Consider the following 12,455-nt stretch of genomic DNA (forward strand, 5'->3'; position numbering starts at 1 on the left):
TTTTAGGAGTTTTAGTTGTAGTTTGTTTCTGATTTCTCCATGGGACAGATAGTGATCAATCTCATCACGTTCATTCTTGCGTCAATACTGAACACTTGAGTCATATAAATCTTGGATGTGTGTTTTATCTTCATCCTGGCGAGAGTCACCTTAGGAACGAGCTGGATGGAATATGAACAACACGGTGGGGGCTAGCAACATTTCAATGGTGGAAGTTCAATCCTACCGTTTCTCATGGTGTGCCTGACCTGTCTTTTATTTGCCTCATTTTTGGGACTATGCCCTATCATGAGCTGTAGAAACTGATGTTTGGAGTGGATTTTATCCGTACATCACGGTAGGCCCAGAGAGTCTTATGCTGGACGGGCTCTGTCCAACAGGTCGCTGGACGCAATTCACGTCCGAAAATGAAAGTGCAGGGGCAGAGCTGGTGGAACCACGATACGGTAGAGCCTTTCTCTCGTCCATACACTTGGAAAGGTGATGTATCAATCGAAACTGTTGAAATGGTGGGACCTTTCATGGATGCTCTATGTTTCAAAATTCACACCCATTACACAATCCTAGCCATCAATTTCCAACATTAAATTTCGATCGGTTAAGATCTTTGTTTCCTACCGCTTCTACGAAGGTCATTCATTAGACGGATAGGATAATTCTATTCATATTATAATTTTAGATCTTTTTCCATCTGAAGTAAGTAATACTGGATGGACGGACCTGATTGAAACTTCACACTGCCACCTGTACTGTGGAGAGATCGCTTGTGCTGGGGAAATATTTGCTCCAGCGGGTGTGCCAACTTTAAACGGGCGGACTACAGTGTGAGTTTACCCACAGCATTTACTAAACGGTGGCGACTCATCCACCGGTCATGCGACGTATATTTATGTCAATCCAGACCGACAAATTTGTGGGCATGATTGGATGGACCGTGTGCGAAAATTTTCACCGTCCAAATGATCAAAACCGATTGGATGATCTGTTTTCCAGCATTGTGGAAAATCAGTGGCTACGATCCTCTCATGGCTGTCTTTTTGTGCATATGGAGCCTCTGATTTGGTGATCCTAGCCATCTGATATTTGGCACCTCTACAGTGGGGATTTCGAGGGATGGCCGTCCTTGGTGGGCACCACACTTTTTTTTTTTGACTTCATCTTGACTTTTTGCATCTGTTTTGTCCACCTAGGAATGAATAACTGATGTACATATCTCATCCACACTGTCCATCCGTTTTGTCAGCTCATTTTAAAGCATGAGATCAAAATTGAAGCATATGCAACGCTTAGGTGGACCACACTACAGGAAACAGTGGGGATAATGACGTCCACCATTGAAACCTTCCCTGGGGCCAATGATAACGTCACGCAGGCATGACGGGGTTTGGCTAGTGACGCTGCCACCACCAGGTGGCTAGTGGTCGGTGCTATGTGGACCCCACTATGATATATTTATTTTTTCCAAGCCGTCCATCCATTTTGAAAGATAATTTTAGAATTGATCCCAAAAAATGAGGTAGATCTAAATCTCAGGTGGACCACACCATGGGAAAACAGAAGTGATTGAATGTCCACCATTAAAAAGCTCTTAAGGCACATTGTAATGGTTATTTGACATATAACCTGTTGATTATATCTTACAGACTTGGATGAAGGGAAAAAATATATGTATCAGCTTGATCCGAAGCTTTTGTGACCCCCAAGAAGTTTTCAATGGTGGGCTTTCAATCAAAACTGTCCGGTTCACTTGATATTTGGATCAACCTCATTTTTGGGTTCATCTCATAAAATCATCCGGAAGAATCCGTGAACAGCATGGATGAAACACATACATCATGGTGGGGCCCACAGAGCACCGAGGACTAGCATTGGCTAGTGGCAGGGTCAGTATTCCAATAAGGGCTTCACAACCCATACCCTGTGTGATTCCCAAACACACCTTGCAATGATATATGAGATCTTAAAACCCACTTCCACCGAATCCCATTTAAACCCATGCGCCAAACGCCCCTGGTGTTTTTTACTTTTTAAAGCTTGCGTTCAGCTCAGCCGACCTGCAATAACAATCTGGGCTGGGCTCCTGCTGGACTACTTCGGCCCATCGTGGGCCCATGATAAGTTTGGGCTTATATGGCTTGAACAAATTTTGGCTTAAAACACTACTTTAAGAGAGTGGATGAGGTGAGCCTATTGAGTAAACTGTGGGTGCCCACAGGTGATGCACGTGTCTTATCCACGCCATCCATCTGCTTTACCAGCTTATTTTCGGGCACAAGCCAGAAATTAAAGCATATCCAACATTGAAGTGGACCACACCACATGAAACAGTGAGGATAATGACGTCCATCATTGAAACCTTCCTAGGGCCCACAGTGATATTTATTTGTAATCCAACCTATTAATAGCGTCACACAGACATGGATGAAGGTAAAACATAAATATTAGCTTGATCCAAAACTTCAGTGGCCCGAAGAAGTTTTCAACGGCTGGCATTTAATTCCCACTTTTCTTATGTTTTAGATAAGACACAAACATGAAAGTGGGCTCCGCAGAGTTTACTCACTCAGCACTCAATATTGATATTGGGCGTACATCCGAAACGGGTCCATATAAAATCAGGTCCTGTTGAATCTGGGCCTTTTATTTTCATACAGGCCTGTTTTGGAAGAGAATCCTGCAAAATCTAGAACCTGAAGGGTATTTGGACCGAACTGACCCAAGGCCAGTGATAATGGCCCAGCCGGCCTGTTGCAAGGATTATGGAGCCATGGCAGGTGAGTATTGTACAAACTTTCAAACCATGACCTGTTACGCACGTGCTTATGCATGCACGTGTAACGAGATTTCAAATCCGTGGTTTGTTTGGCACCATAAAGTAAATGAGGATTTCAAATTACCTCAAAGAGAGGGTTTGAAATCCACAGTGAAAGCTTGAATTACATCTAACATTTTTCTAAGAGTTGCATGTAGGGGTATACATTGAGTCGAATCGAGTCAAGCTGTGACTCGGCTCGAACAGTGGTTGACCTCAGCTCGAACTCGGCTCGGCTCGGTCCTCGAGCATGATTGGCCAGCTTGGCTCAGTTTGGTCAGCAGCTCGGGCCAGCTCGGGTTAAGTTTGAGCCAAGATCGAGCCGACAGGGGCAATGGTTTTACGGGTATTTTCTCAAACACCTTCTAAGTAACATAAAAACCAAAAAAAAAAAAAAAGTATTTGTTTCATGTACACACCTTCCTCGCCAGCAGCCAAACCTTCCTTGCCAGTTTGCCACCAACGAAACCTTCCTTACAACCCGCCAAACCTTCCTTGCTACATTGCCACCAGCCACATTTCGTTGAGGCATTTTATTAAACCGTTGGTGAGCAACATCAATGGCAAAGTAACCGAGTCACTGAACTAGCTGGATTCGATCCGAGTCAAGTCGAGCTGGGGCTGCTCGAATTCAGCTCGAACTCATTTTCGAGCTCAAAAAATCAGCTAGATTCGGCTCGAACTCAGCTTCGAACCGAGTCGAATCGAGTCGAGCAAGCTAACCGAGCTAGCTCGGTTCGTGTACACCCCTAGTTACATGTGTAATATGTATGTCACTAGACTATTAATTTATTAGGCATATGTCCCACAGATGATATCGCAAAACAATTAGAAGCATCACTGTAATTACTTTAATATGCTGATCAGCGCCGTCCAAATGTTGTCCATGTGAATCAATGGTTAAAAATCGTTCAGTCACTCCGATGTGATCTTGTGTTTATGGCCCATCCAATACTCTGAATTTCATCATTTTCGGGCAAAGTATATATTTCAACAGGGCTATTACAACCATTGTGTCAAACATTACATCCATACATTAATTAAATATATTAAAGTAATTGATTTAGTAATTACATTCAAACCCCGCAAATATACTATGCATAGCTACTTTTTAATTACAAGGATTACAAGAGAATTCAAATTTAGGGGATTCAAATCTAGGAGTTCCAAATCCACTCTCCCAAACAGGCGTAATTACAGGCATGAAATTATTGAAGCCATCACTTGTATACCCTTAAATGCATGAACCAGTGGTCCAAATCAAGCATTCACCAAAGTCTTTAATTTACGTCATCTGATAATGAAATGTCATTATATGATGTAGTCTATAGAACCCAGGTAGATCCATCCCCAGATCGTTCACGGCATCCAGATGACTTGTCGATCGTGACCGTTCATCTAGTATGGGCCCTACCATGGATGCCAATGTTTCAAAAATCACACCCATTGGACAATCCCATCCATCCTTGCTTCCAATTTTCCATTTCAAATCTTGACCATCAATCTTCTTCATATTCTACCATCGTTTTTTAAGGCCACCGATCATACGGCAGGGATCATCCGATCCAAACCCAAGCAAAAAGTGAAAATAGAACAAATCTTGGACTTCGAAACCTACGCATGGCAATCTAGACCATCTAAATTGTGGGCCCGATTCATAGATGGACCATAGCCAAAAAATATTATTAATCATATAATTTCTTGCTTTGAATTTGCCCACTTGATAATTTGATCGAGCCATCCATTTAATACCATTGTGTGGATGGTTAGGATTTCATGACCAATATGATTTTATCACCATCATTTGTGATTATCAGTCACCGGTTTGGGTCAACCCAAGACTTGTATACTTTTTATGTGAATTTACCATAGAACTCCTCAAAAGCTGTCATTTAACTAAATAATACGTCTGCGTATCGAAATTATTAGGCTGGCTTTTTTAGGGGAGAACTTGTATAAAAAAAATGCTCTCTCTATTTTTAGTATTTTTAATGGTAAAGTTGGGAGGTAAGCCCACATGACATATACATGACATCCAACATATGCACCCCACCATGATGATTAAGTGGACTGCAAAACCTAGCCCATTGAATAATCAGACGACTACATGTGAATTTGGATATTTTTGGATGGTACACATTGTATTTTATAGTGGACCCACCTTATAATTGGATCATTTATATTTTTGGTTTATTTGATTATCACAATGGGTTGGATTTATTAGATATGTATCTTATTTGAGATAAGTAAATTTGGTTTAAGATCAATTAAAAGTTACTTTCTTCTTAAAGTTACATAATTACTTCAGCTTTGTATAGAAACCAAGATAAGTTACTTAAGGTATAAGTAGCTTATCTTAAGTAACTTACCATCCAAACGTCCCCTTAAAAATAAATCTTGCGGATTGAATCATTAGATGGGTTATGCATTTATTCATATGTTTGTTTATACAACATTTGTAATGATCTGGCCCATCTAGTCGATGGATACTTTCAAATTTTTATCCTTCTTTAATCATGGTGTGGTGTTCTTTTAAAGAGAAAAACCGAAAGAAGGATATTTAGGTAGTTCTCTTCTCAATAATTACATCCAGTGATTGTCGCTCCTCGAGCGGTTATTTAATACAACCCAATATATAAATAAGTAAAAGCATATGCTCGCCTTTCCCAACAAGCAAAACCATGTACCCTTATAAGCCTTTAGATTCAGATAGCTATCAATTTAGGGTCGTGTAACTTTCACTATCATATTCCCAAACCTTAGTTAGAAGGACCCTTGTACTAGATGGCTATGATTGGATCCAATTCATACAGTGGGCCTTGTTGCTCTCAATTAAATCAAACTAGGTCACATCTGTGATCAATGGCCTAGATTGGATTTATGTGTGTGGATAAGATGCATGAGCTTGCCAAAGTTTGCCTAACTCCTGCATAACTCTAGTGTTGATTGAATTGTTAGTGTCCCATGCACCGAGACGAATAAATTAGAGATTGGATCGGGATCCAAAGACCTCTAGCTATTGACACAATTTGTAAAAGGAAAGGAGGTTAATCCTTTCGAATTAGTTCTTTTGCCCAATGACAATAGACATGAGTATAATTACTTAAGGACTTGTTCTTTCCCAAACACTTTAAAGTTCACACACACACACACACACATATATATATATATATAATGACTAATAATACACATATAAACTAAAAAAGATAAAATATTGTCAATTTCATTAATATTTGAAAATGATGCTCATTACAATCGACAAGTTGCAAAACAACTAAATAAATAAATAAGAAGTAAAATGATAAATACATAATGTGCCTATCGAAACATATGATTAAAACGGGTGTAATCAACTAAATGGAAAATTAGATGATCATGGTTCTAAAACTTAAGGTTGCAAAATTTGCTTATACTCCTAAGGTATTGTAGCGGAAGCCAATGGACATTATTATTATCTATGTAAAACTAAGCTAAGTTAGGTTATGCTAAGAAATATAAATAAAAGAAGATTCAAAAAATAGATTGATGTAATTGGTGTAGGGCTTAAAGCTCTTTTTCGATCGCTCTTATAAATTGTTGAGGCGGTGAACCCCTTATTGATCATGGATCCTTCTCTCTTACGTTAGTAGCTTTTCAATGAGAAAATCTCCTTTATTATTTTGAAATTGGTGACTTGGATTGGAAAATGGGACTCTAATTGGATATGGATTCCCTGACTTTTGGATCTTCTTCTCATAGTTGATTTATCGCAGAGATGTTCAAGGTTGACTTAAGACTAAGCCTGGATATGTCAAAATTCATCTGATCAAGGCAACCACGTTAATGGCTAAATCCGAACCAATCCCTGTCATTCAATGTCTCTAGTGATGGGCAACTACATGAATCAGGTTAAGGGCCACCAAAAATTCTCTGAACCTAGACCACCACATCATACTCTGGGAAGCCTCGTAAGTCGATCAAGGTGCCAAATCGACCATGGTCACTACGTTAGGATAGAACGCACACCCTTAATTCTTATAGGACCTACTGTGGTGCTTGTATGTCATCCGATCCATGCATCTGACGTGCCTCATCTGGATAAAAGAAGTATACAAAATTCACAGTATTCTAAGACTCATGTGGACCATACCACATGAATTTGGACGTTTTAGGTATAAATTTTACAGGGTGGCCCACTTGAATTTTGAATCATTCTAATTTTTTTGATCAAGGATCTTCCAATAATTCAGTGGAAGAATTAATTGTCCAGATCATTGAGGTGGGCCTTTTAAAAAGAGACCTGTTCCCTTTACGAAGTTCATATGGAAAATGACCCTTGACTTTCCATCCTACCATGATACACATGATCCAATGGTGGTCCACCTTCTCTTTCAACAGGGCTAACAAAACTTGAGTGGATGAAACACTGAGAATGACATGCATCATGTGGATAAGCCATTCGGAATTAGAAAAGTCCACAACATAGATTGTATATAGTGGTCCCAAAGGAAAATATCAGATATTAATCAGTCATCTGTGCATTTGAACGGTCCAGATTGGATGTTCCAACTCATGATGGATGGCCCCAACTTGAAGCCTATGTCCTTGGCATGGCCCATCTTATGAGTTATCAATAAAAACCATACCATCTAAATTAAGCCCAAGTTCATACCAAATACATTGTGGGCCCACAGTTCAAAGTCTCAAACTTGTCCGTGGCCCACAATAACAATATTGTCCGTGGGGCCTACCTTGATGTATGCATTTTCTATCAACGTCGTCCATCCGTTTTTCCAAATAATTTTAGGGCATTATCTTAAATAAAGTAGATCCAATTATCATGTTGATCATAGCATATGAAACAATGGTGATTGTTCGTCCTACCATTAAAAACTTCTCAAGGCGCACCTTAAAGTTTTTATAGTGTTTATTTACCATCTAATATGTTGATAAGGTCAAGTAAGCCTGGATAAAGGGAAAAAAAATATCAACTTGATCCAAAACTTTTGTGGCCCATTAATGGTCAATCAACATTGTTTCCTATAATATGGTCTACCTGATAATTGGATATGTTTCTTTTTCTGATGATGTCATAAAATGATCTGAAAAATATATGAACGGCATGGATACATAATATATACATCTAAGTGAGCCCCATGATAAGGGCCACGCTGTCCTGGGTGAGGCCAGGGTCTCACCTAATCCGCTCTCGCATTCGGCCTCACCTAATCGGCTAATCCTCTCTCTCTCTCTCTCTCTCTCTCTCTCTCTCTCTCTCTCATTTCCCACTCTAGCGTGGAAAAAATCTCAATTTGAGCCGACTTCCAAGTCTACTTATGGCATAGTTGCATGGTGATTTTTACCATATGACTCCTTGAAAGCTATCATTTTACCAACTAATACCTCCATTAACTGAAATTATTAGAGAAGTTACTAAAATATTTTCCATTATTTTCTTTAAAAAATAGTAAAGTTGTGAATCACATGGACCACATCACATGTGCATGACATCCGACCTGTCCAACACACGCAACGCACAGAAACCCAATGCATTAAATGATTAGATGGCTACATATGATTTTGGATATTTTTGAATGGTGTCAGTTCATATTTTTGGTTCATTTAATTATCATAGTGGTTTGCATTTATTAGATAGAATTTGCAGTATACAACACCATGCGGCCCCACACTTCTCAACTTTATTACTTTTAGAGGAGTGTAAGAATATTCGGGCCATTTTGCCTATTGGAAATTACCGCCATATGAATTTGATTTGTCCATGCATTAATTATTTGGACACTTATTGAATAATGTCAAGACAAAACTATGTCAGGATGGTTTTGAGGGGTGAAAGTATTAAAATGATCTCATTTAGGGCGCCTTTGGATCTTAAGTTACTTAAGTTGTTATTGCCTCAAATAACTTATCTTGGTTTCTACTTATTAAGTTGAAGCGATTGAGGTCCACTTGGATTGTAAGTTACTTATGTCTCAACTATCTTATCTTACTTTTTACTTACTAAGCGGAAGTGATTATGTAACTTTTAGCCAAAAAGTTACCTATAATTGATTATAAACTAAACTTGCTTATCTCAAATAAGTTACTTATGTAATACTGTAAGTAGAAAAGGTAACTTCTTTGGTAGTATCCAAACATGTCTCAAGTAATTTTAATTAAAAAGATTACTTATAATTAATCTTAAACCAAGCTTACTTATTTAAAGTTTTTTTTTTAAAAAAGTAATTTATTTGGTGGTACTAAAGTCAACCATTAGTTTTTTTTTTTTTTCCCTTTTTCTTCTTTTTTCTTTTATAGTGGAGATGAGAACTATAAAGCCCACATAGAATGTGCACAAGTAGAGGTGTACATGAGTCGAACTAAGTCGAGTTTGACATAGTTCAACTCAGCTCAACCACTAACCGACCCCAGCTTGAACTCGGCTTGGCTTAGTCCTCGAGCTTGACTGACCAGCTTGGCTCGGTTTGGTCAATAGCTCGGGCCAATTCGAGTTGAGTTTGAGCCAAGATCGAGCTGAGTTCACTTGTGCAACATTTTCACAAACACAAGGACTATACCTTCAAATTCTTATCGTATGTAAAATAGTAGTAGCGATTTTATAAGTATTTCATAAAAAAACCTTGTAGGCAACATCAAAAACAAGAAAAAAAATATTTTTGTTTCATATACATACCTTCCTTACCACAAGGCGACACTTCATTAAGTCATTTCATCAAACACTTAGAAAGCAACATCAATATCAAAGTAACTGAGTTACCAAATTGGTTCGATCCGAGTTTGATTCGAGTTGGGTTCGATCTGAGTTGAGTCAAGCTTGGGCAAGCTCGAACTCGGTTCGAAATTTTTTCGAGCTCAAAATATCAGCTCAACTTGGCTTGAACTCAATTTTAAACCGAGTCAAATCGAGATTTTCCGAGTCATGTTGAGCGAGCTAACCAAGCTAACTCGGTTCATGTACAACCCTATGCACAACATCCAATAGTCCAACATGTGAAGCCAACCATAATGCTCACTTTAACAACAAATTGGCCCATCTAGCCACTAGATGGGCCATAATCTATATGTGTGTGTGTGTGTTTTAGTGGCCTATATTAGTTTTTATAATTTGGTCAGTCTTACCTTTAAGTAAGGGAATTTTTTTTGTTACTCTTGTAATCATGGTATGGTGTTTTTTTTTTCCCAAAGAAAAACTAAAGCAAAGTAGTTCAGGTAATTTACCTTCAGGAAGGCCTGTCATTTGGGTGCTAGTTAGGTCAAGCTGACATAACACCTTTTAATGTATGTGTTATGTTTCCATGTTACCTTTATTTTTGGGCTTATTTTATAGTGCGAGTCCAAAAATGAAGCAAATAATTCTCCATATATCACACTACTGAAATTACTATTATTAAAAACTTCATAGAGCCCACCGTGAAACTTATTTACCATCCAACCTGCTAATTAAGTCACACGGATCTAGATGTAAGGAAAATGAAAATATACTTTCATGGCTCACAAGGAGTTTTTAATAGTGGGAACTCAATCACCAGTCTGTACTACAGTGTGGTCCACTGTAGATTTGAATTGTTTCATTTTTTTAGTTCATGCACTCAAATAATCTGTCAAAACGAATCGACAGGTGTATATAAGGTAAGGCACACGGTCACGCCCTTAACGAATCCGCTATGGAAACCAATATATAAATCCATAAAAGCATATTCTCGCCTTTCCCAACGAGGAAACAATGTCTGCTTTGGAGGCCTTGGATTCGGACGACTATGAGATGGGACCATCTGACTCTCACAATCATTCTCAGACCATAGTCTAAAGGACCGTTGCACTACATGGCTGTGATCGAATCCAATTCATACAGTGGGCCCCACAATGCAAGACCCACAATTTAAAACTTCCCTTTGAGTGGATGATCCAATGTACTCCACCATGGAATGCAAACGGACGGCTGAGAGTAAAAAGGCCAACTGTTCTCATTCAACGGAGAAAATAAACAAATTTTAACTTCTGGGTGGGCCTAAAAGGGTAGATTTTTGCATGGAGGGTCATCAGTATGGGTCCCACAATATGAACGGTTGTCCACACGGTCGGTGAGCCACGTGTACGGTCAAGGTCCCGCGGACTTACGAAACGCTCCTTTGCCCGTAGCGGAGAACTGGCCACCGACAGTTTTCAGTCTTTAACACAAAAGCTATGGCTGGCAGTGAACATTTAGACGAGCCACGCTCAGGTTACTCGAGCTAGGTACATACGAGGGCTACTTTAGTGAATCGAGAGGAATGTAGGTATAATTTTAATGAGATCCATACCGTCCATCAGTTACTATAGACCACACCACAGTAAAAAACAGGATAGAATCCTACCGTTAATTCCTCACAGGACCTACCATAGTTCTTATTTTCCATCGAATCCATGCATCTGATGTGTCTCATTCTTATTAAATATTTTTCGTAAATTAAAACTATTCTAAGGTTTTTTGGGCCATACCTCGTGAATTTATAGTGTTTAGGTGTAAATGTTTTAGTATGGCCCACTTAAATTTTGATTCACTCTAAAATTTGGTTTCAAGATCTATAAATGGTTGATTCGTGTGATGGACGGCTTGGATTTTATTTAATTTAAGCTCTTACTTCCAAGTTAGTGGAAGAACCCCAGTAGTTACGCAGCGAGAGCTCCAAAGCGTTTACCTTTCCGACCTCAATCATTGACCCTTCTGCACCTGTACGGGGTTACGGAAAGATCGCAAAATAACCCCAGTGCTGAAGATAATTACTCAATTGCCTTGGGGAGTAGCCGTACATCTACTTCTCTGTCATTCTGCGCGGCAAATATGGATCGGATCCAGACCGTCTATTTCATGCTCTTGTTAGTGATCGGGCCCGTCCGTTGTTAAAAAATCACAGTGTCCGAACAGATCCATCCTTTTACTCGGTGGCATGTAAATGAACGCTAAAAGACAAACCAGCAATGGCTACTATTAAGTAGGAAAAAGGCCCATTTATTGGATGGTTGATATAGCACAATAAAAGGATATTTTAATTAGTGGTCAATCTGCAGATGATTCTACTAGATTCACGGTTCAGATCATCATTCATACTACCATCTGGAGGCACAAAAATGGCGTGCCTCTAGAAGCACTCCATCTTTGATACTCGGGTGAGTATGATGGGTAATACGCGGGATCTTAAAAATTGCATACTTGGCGTACAACTAAGTCAAAGTACATTGTCCAGGTTCTACTCCCAGTTTAGATGTATAACTTTGCACATATTCGAGATTGGTGGACATTTATTGGACAGTTGAAATAAAAAATATCCAATGGTCCTATTTCAACAAACAAGTGTCCACGAATCAGCGGTTGCGATTCTTCATCTAATCTGAGTTTTGGAATGTATCTTAATAATAGTGGATTCCATAATTTAGTTGGTTTAGATTGTGTTAACATATGACACACTTACAATTATTGGGTGCCTGTGTATCAGACTTCGTACGTTGTCGGAGTATCATATTACTCCCTCTTTTATACAATTGCCTACCTTCGAGGAAAAGTCGGTCTCGCACGCAGCTGGTTGTACAGTAAGTTGCTGTTCAGCTGCTGTATAAGCGTGACACATCACCTGTATATGACATCCAAGCCGTCCAAAAGTTTGGCCCC

This window comes from Magnolia sinica, chromosome 15, assembly GCF_029962835.1.
Source record: "Magnolia sinica isolate HGM2019 chromosome 15, MsV1, whole genome shotgun sequence".
Classification (NCBI taxonomy): Eukaryota; Viridiplantae; Streptophyta; class Magnoliopsida; order Magnoliales; family Magnoliaceae; genus Magnolia; species Magnolia sinica.